Source organism: Corythoichthys intestinalis, unplaced genomic scaffold (assembly GCF_030265065.1).
Source record: "Corythoichthys intestinalis isolate RoL2023-P3 unplaced genomic scaffold, ASM3026506v1 HiC_scaffold_45, whole genome shotgun sequence".
NCBI classification, from domain to species: Eukaryota; Metazoa; Chordata; class Actinopteri; order Syngnathiformes; family Syngnathidae; genus Corythoichthys; species Corythoichthys intestinalis.
In genome coordinates, this window is record NW_026651614.1 from 1 (window position 1) to 7,586 (window position 7,586).

At 46.2% G+C, this 7,586-nt stretch overlaps 1 long non-coding RNA gene across 1 annotated transcript; it reads right to left on the reverse strand.

Annotated features, from left to right (window-relative positions):
* Nucleotides 1-460: 460 nt before the first annotated feature.
* On the reverse strand, nt 461-5,705 carry LOC130911429 (uncharacterized). Its single transcript, XR_009062123.1, has 6 exons — nt 5,141-5,705; nt 2,455-2,770; nt 1,566-1,640; nt 1,325-1,459; nt 859-1,230; nt 461-764 (listed from the first exon to the last, which is right to left on the reverse strand). It is a non-coding gene; the product is annotated as an uncharacterized LOC130911429 (long non-coding RNA).
* Between the last annotated feature and the right edge of the window lie 1,881 nt (nt 5,706-7,586).

Consider the following 7,586-nt stretch of genomic DNA (forward strand, 5'->3'; position numbering starts at 1 on the left):
CCGAAGCGCAGCATTATAGATTTCTTCATTACTGTTTTAGCTGTTGTGTTGTCTTGGCCTATTTTTTCCCCACTTTCAATTATGGGCATTTGGACTTTTCCCAATTTCTGTATGCCTTAAATGTATTTGTTATTACACTCAAATTCCAGTTTTTTTTTTCTTGTATTTAAATAAAGGAGATATAGTACACAGTAAAAGTTAAGCAGCCTGTATTGAGTCTTAAATAAGTTTAATGATAAGCAAGTGTTTTGCAGATATTGACGTGTTGAGAAATAAGGACTAGGTTTTTAATTTTCTGTGAGCACTCATTGGGAAAGTGCACAATATACAGGACTATATGCTATGCCGAGCAATATGGTTATTTGTGTGTGTAAAAAGAAGTAGCTGAGACATGAAGTACATCTCAATATGTTTTATTTTACAAGGTCATTGACCGCCTCCTTAAAATTTACAAAGTTTTCAAAAGACCTGCCAGAAAGTCCTTTGGACGTGGACGCCTTGACCATGTAGGTCTTTTTTTTTTTTTTTTTTTATCAATATTTTTTGTGACCCTGTGCAGATTGGGCAAAAAGCGCACAGGCGCGTAGTATTTTACATTGCCAGTCTTCATCATCACCTTGTGGTGGTGGTGCTTGTTGTTGTGCTGCTGCTACTGCTGCTGAAGATGGTGTATTTGCTACAGCAGGTCATGTTGATAATGCTGCTAATGCTGATGCACAAGCTGACGTGAGGGGCGTAGCTGGTGCAACTTTGCCTTTAGCTTGCTACAGAACAAAAAATAAATATCACGGGTAAGCCCTGAAATGCATTAAAACACTGGCAAAGGAAATTATGTTATTTTTTTATCGACCTACTGACCTCCTCCTCCTTTGTGAGGATGTACAGTCGAAATCGCTTAACGTGACATTGATGTCCTACTCTGTCATCAGTAGCCACTGACGCACGAAGCAGAAGGCTTCCTGGACCATCTTCCATTCTTCTGCGCTTTTGGCGAGATCGTTACGGAAGAACTTGGAGAGGTCATAAAACTGCCACATCTCCTCGAACGTGAAGGACCGGAAGCTGCCATGCCCGCAGATGGCCCGGTCGATGTTCTGCTCCAAGTGGCATGACACCGGAGGGAACATATCCACGTAGCGTAGAAGCTGCTCCTTCAGCCACCACTCCCCAGTTTTGGTGTCGCACCTTCCCATCTGTCGTCGCCTCTCCTTCACGTGGCTATCGAGGAGACTTTTTAAGAGAGCATGCAGTAGTTGTTTTAAACTGATTTTTTTATTTTCTTTTGGGTAACAAAGACACACATCAATTTCTTATTTATACTCACTACTTGACATAGCAGACATCTTCCTCCATAAGCCACAGAAGGTCTTGCCTTTGTATTTCCCAAAGGTCACCGTGAGCTGGCCAAGGATCTGCTGGTCTGTTGGAGCTGCGGTGACGGCATGGCAGTTTTTCCTAGCTGTCAGGTGTAAAAAAACATCAGACAAGAAGAAATAATGTAGTTCAATTCATTTTTTAAATGAAGGAGATGTTGTTGTTTTTTTAAAAGGCATCCAGAACAATACCTTGTTTGTACATGTACTTCTCAGGCGCAGTTTAGGCAGCAAAGCATGGTGGCCGGTCATCGCTTCTGATGTACACTGAGAAACACAAAGGCAAGTGTCAACACAAAAAAGCAGGACATGACACGGAGGAAAAATTCTAGATGATAGTAATAATAAAATTGCATTTTTGTTGGTTGTGAAGACGATGCCTCCATTCCTAGCTGGCAATTAGAAAAACAAAAATGACGATGTTCAGAGATGCTAAAATGTTGAGAGGGGTGTCTTGAGTTCATCTAATTCCCAAATTCCAAATAAAAACGAACTTATTGGGGAAAGTGCAAAATTGGCCCACTTACAAAATGATGACGTCTATGTAGTACAGTATGTAGAAAGTGACCTTATCCAACATTGGGGCTTCTTCCCCTTCACATGGAAGAATCATGTTTATGGGTATGGTTCCCTTTTAAGATCTTATACTTCTGACAAACATTTCCGATGACCCTTTCAACATGGATTCTCAAATGTGCTGACAGCGGCCTTTTGTAAATGCTGGGAGTTTGACATCTGAACACTACATGCCCACACATTCTTGTATGTCAAAACCTCTGTCAGCCAAGACATTGTCCCCAGGTAACAAATATTTAAAAAACAAAAAAATCACTGTTCAGGGTTATATGTTTGTCACTTGTACGCCCTCCCCAGCCTTTTGATAAGAAACAAATGGCTCCCTTGGGTGTAATACATATTAAATACTTCATAGTGTGGTGGTGCTTGTAGCTGGAAAACATTTGGGCACGTGCTTTCAGATTTGATGAGTTTTCTGTGAAAATTTCAAAACGGTCAATAATCACAGTCTGTGTCACATCCTGATTGGTGTTGTGCGTCTCATCCTCCGTGATTAGCTGATCACCTTTTTCTCCAGCTTCATGTGTCCCCTCTTCAGTCTGTAGCTGACCACTTTCTTCTCCAGCGTCAGGTGTCCCTTCCTCATTCTGTTGGTGACTGTTTATTTCACCAGGCTCAGATGGTCCCTCCTTGGTCTGCAGCTCTTCAATGTTTGCATCCTGCTGGACCCCCATCTCTGGTGCTTGCAGTGTCTCTTTCCGTAGCTGCTCACGTTCGTCTTGCAGAGCGTGCAGTGTTTGTCGGTGTAACAGATGTGTGTCCCAGATGTAGGGGTGGTGCCCAGTCTGGGTCAGTCTCCCTCATTTCATAAGCTGGTTCACCTGCAATCACAGGTTTTATTTAGAAAGCTAGGCAAGATTGGATATTTCCATGGCATTTCACTTTCGTAAACACTTAATCAGACATGCTACCATCCCATCAGATCATCAGAATTTATAAATCAAGCCGGATGCAACGGACAGGACGTGAAAAGTGGACATGTCCGGGCAAAGAGGACGTTTGGTCATCCAAGCAAACAGTCATGGCCGATAAAAACTAGATCACGATTGTGTACGATCGGGGAAAAAAACGGACCCAAGAAGACATCATCACAACTGTTTCTCCACCAAGCATTGTGAGGAATGTTCACAGTCTATGTGCAGCGACATTAATTCACTTTACAACGCATACTCACATCATCAATGAAGGAGCCGACGTACACTGCTGGCCAAAAGTATTGGCACCCATGCAATTCTGTCAGTTAATGCTCAATTTCTCCCAGAAAATGATTGCAATTACAAATGCTTTGTTAGTACTGCTTTGTCATGTACGTGTACAATCATTTAGTTTATTTTTTTTTTGTCTGTGAATTTCAATCTGTTTGTCACTAGTAAACATACACTCCATTTGAACAAGGAGGGGGACAGCGAATACGTTCGTTCGCTTCCAGCCCTTCCAGTTCAAATGGAGTGGAGGTTTAAGTGCTGTCAATGGCAACACTTGGTCACTTTTCAGTTTTAGTCGATTTCAGCGACGCCGTTGGACAAAAGCGGTGGTGTTTTGCCTTAAGGCAGACACACACCCAAATAGTGCTGTAAAATCACGATGGTCGCCTGCAGATGGATAAAACATTTGTTTCCAGCGGCTGTGTGAAGGATTAAAAGTAACAAGGTAATGAATCCAGTTGTGGCTAAACAATAGGATAGGATCAAGGCCGGCCCAGCCTATACGCAGACTATGCAGCTGCTTAGGGCCCCTGACCACTCGGGGGCGGGGCCCCAATCTGGAAACCTCATTTTATAGGTTGTTAATAGGGCATCGTGAATAATGTGGGGCGCATTGCCGTTGATCTATGCAAACATCCATTTTCTTGTCATTACAATCTGGCAACCTGGGGAGTGACGTTAAACCTGCTTTGCGATGATTGGTGCTCAAACTTGCTTGGAAAATAGATGCACGGATATGTGGAAGAGAATTTATCCCTCTGGAGCAGAGAAAGGAAAGAAGAAAATCGTAGAAGAAAAGAAACAACAGTATAGTGCTGCAACGATTAATCGATGAACTCGAGTATTCGATTAGAAAAAACATTCGAATTAAATGTTGTTGCTTTGAGTATTTGTTTAATGAAAGTGGCATTGTAATGGTTTATTTTGAAATTGTTTGCATTTACTTTTATTGATTAGGGTGGATGCACTGCCCTCTGGTCTGCCTCTTTTTACATGGCTGAATCCAACTGCTCCCTGTTAAGACCAACGTGAGCTAAGTTTTTGTTTGAGCTAATGTTTTTTTAATGTATTCATAATTTAGTTTATAGGTATATTTAGCCGTTTTTTGTGGGAATATGTGTCTGAATCATTTGTTAAGAGCATTGTGAAAAAAACTTCAGCATTTTATAGCATTTAAGCTAGCTGACTTTTTCTATGCAAGTTAGCCAATTGTTCTTTTGTTGTACATAGATCCTCATTAAAAAAAAATAATAATAATTATACTCTTTGAGGCTGAGCTCAGGTATTTTAATTTTTCATGTTTCTAATCCGATTACTCGAATATTCCAACTGACTGGTCCATCAATTAATCGATTACTAAAATATTCTATAGCTGCAGCCCTACAACAGTATCGCGGTAATTGAGCATGTTGTTTATGTTGTTGTTGTTGTTGTTGTTGTTGTGCAAGACACTCCGACTTGAACGCTGTTGTCAGCTGAGCTTGTCAATATGTCGTACTGGTAATTGCCATTAGCTGCAGGGCAAAAGCCTGGAGCGAATCAAGTAAAGCGGAGCAAGCTGTCACCTGTCGGCAACGGCAAATGTACGGCTTCCGCTGATTGTAGTAAAACGAAATATTGGCATAATATGCATTTGGACTGGAGAGCGTAGATATAGTCATTTCATTTATATCGGACATTATTATCAAGTAGTATACCAATCAGAAAAAGGTTTGGCGCCATCTACTGTAAGTACTGACAATCATTTGGGGTGAGAAGTTTGAAGTATGCAGTGCAACAAAATCTGATTAATATACAAAATGTGGACGTATGGGTTGGATTGCATGTATGGGTTTCACAGTACTCTGTGACGAAATGGTGGGCCAAAAATATGGGCCCCTTGGCATTTTGCTTAGGGCCCCCAAGTGGCCTGGGCCGGCCCTGCGTGCAAGTGCATCCAATCCACGGGGGACAGACGAGATGGCAGCCCAGACTCAGCAACCTCACCTGCACCTGGCCGAGCTCACAGCCGCCCAGTTCATCGACATCTGGAAACACTTTGACGTGGATGGTCAGTGACTTTTGCTCTTTTTTTTTTCCCTTCCATCAGAAGTTCATTTCTTAAAAAGAGAAAATGTGTTAACTATTAAACATTCATTTTCTTGACTTGGAGTGAAAGATTTTGCAATTTTAATCCTATATAGGGCACTCATTTTTACACAACGTTTGGTTGCCATTGACGGCACCAGACGTCCATATCCATTTTGGCTAGGAGAGGCTAGCAGCGAATGACTACTGCCAACCCTTCCAGTCAAAATGAATTGGATGTCTAGTGTCGCCACTGACACTGAAAGATGAGCATTCACAACCATTCTTTCCAGTTTAAACGAGTTGGATGTCTACAGCTGTCAATAGCAGGCAATGAGTAAAATACTAAGAAGAACAAAAAGATCGACTTTGGAGTCTTATTGGAGATCATAACACATCCATCCATCCATCCATTATCTTCCGCTTGTTCCAGGGTCGGGTCGCGGGGGCAGCAGCTTTAACAGGGAAGCCCAGACTTCCCTCTCCCCAGCCACTTCAACCAGCTCCTCCGGCGGGATCCCAAGGCGTTCCCAGGCCAGCCGAGAGACATAGTCTCTCCAGCATGTCCTGGGTCGTCCCCGGGGCCTCCCGCCGGTGGGACATACCCGGAACACCTCTCCAGGGAGGCGTCCGGGAGGCATCCGGACCAGATGCCCGAGCCACCTCAGCTGGCTCCTCTCTACGCGGAGGAGTAGCAGCTCGACGCCGAGTCCCTCCCGGATGACCGAGCTTCTCACCCTACCTCTAAGGGAGAGCCCGGACACCCTGCGGAGGAAACTCATTTCGGCCGCTTGTATCCGGGATCTTGTTCTTTCGGTCACGACCCAAAGCTCGTGACCATAGGTGAGGGTAGGAACGTAGATCGACTGGTAAATCGAGAGCTTTGCCTTTCGGCTCAGCTCCTTCTTCACCACTACGGACCGGTGCAGAGTCCGCATTACTGCAGACGCCGCACCGATTCGCCTGTCGATCTCCCGCTCCCTCCTACCGTCACTCGTGAACAAGACCCCAAGATACTTGAACTCCTCCACTTGGGGCAGTATCTCATCCCCGACCCGGAGAGGGCACTCCACCCTTTTCCGACTGAGGACCTTGGTCTCGGATTTGGAGGTGCTGATCTTCATCCCAACTGCTTCACACTCAGCTGCGAACCGCTCCAGTGAGAGTTGGAGGTCACGGCTTGATGAAGCCAACAGCACTAAATCATCTGCAAAAAGCAGAGATTCAATGCTGAGGTCACCAAACCGGACCCCCTCAACGCTTCGGCTGCGCCTAGAAATTCTGTCCATAAAAATTATGAACAAAATCGGTGACAAAGGGCAGCCTTGGCGGAGTCCAACCCTCACTGGGAACGAATTCGACTTACTGCCGACAATGCGGACCAAACTCTGACACCGGTCGTACAGGGACCGAACAGCCCTTACCAAGGGGCTCGGTACCCCGTACTCCCGGAGCACCCCCCACAGGACTCCCCGAGGCACACGGTCGAACGCCTTCTCCAGATCCACAAAACACATGTAGACTGATCGGGCGAACTCCCATGCACCCTCGAGGACCCTGCCGAGGGTGTAGAGCTGGTCCACTGTTCCACGGCCGGGACGAAAACCACACTGCTCCTCCTGAATCCGAGATTCGGCTTCTCGGCAGACTCTCCTCTCCAGCACCCCTGAATAGACTTTACCAGGGAGGCTGAGGAGTGTGATCCCTCTATGATTGGAACACACCCTCCGGTCCCCCTTCTTAAAAAGGGGGACCACCACCCCGGTCTGCCAATCCAAAGGCACTGTCCCCGATGTCCACGCGATGTTGTAGAGACGTGTCAGCCACGACACCCCTACAACATCCAGAGCCTTCAGGAACTCCGGGCGGATCTCATCTACCCCCGGAGCCTTGCCACCGAGGAGCTTTCCAACCGCCTCAGTGACTTCAACCCCAGAGATCGAAGAGCCCACTACGGAGTCCCCAGACTCTGCTTCCTCAAAGGAAGGCGTGTCGGTGGAATTGAGGAGGGCCTCGAAGTATTCTCCCCACCGGCTCACGACGTCCCGAGTGGAGGTCAGCAGTACACCATCTTCACTATACACAGTGTTAATGGTGCACTGCTTTCCCCTCCTCAGGCGCCGGATGGTGGACCAGAATTTCCTCGAAGCCGTCCGGAAGTCGTTTTCCATGGCCTCGCCGAACTCCTCCCATGTCCGGGTTTTTGCCTCGGCGACCGCCGAAGCCGCAGTCCGCTTGGCCAGCCGGTACCTGTCAGCTGCCTCCGGAGTCCCACAGGCCAAAAAGGCCCGATAGGCCTCCTTCTTCAGCTTGACGGCATCCCTTACCGCTGGTGTCCACCAGCGGGTTCGGGGATTGCCGCCAC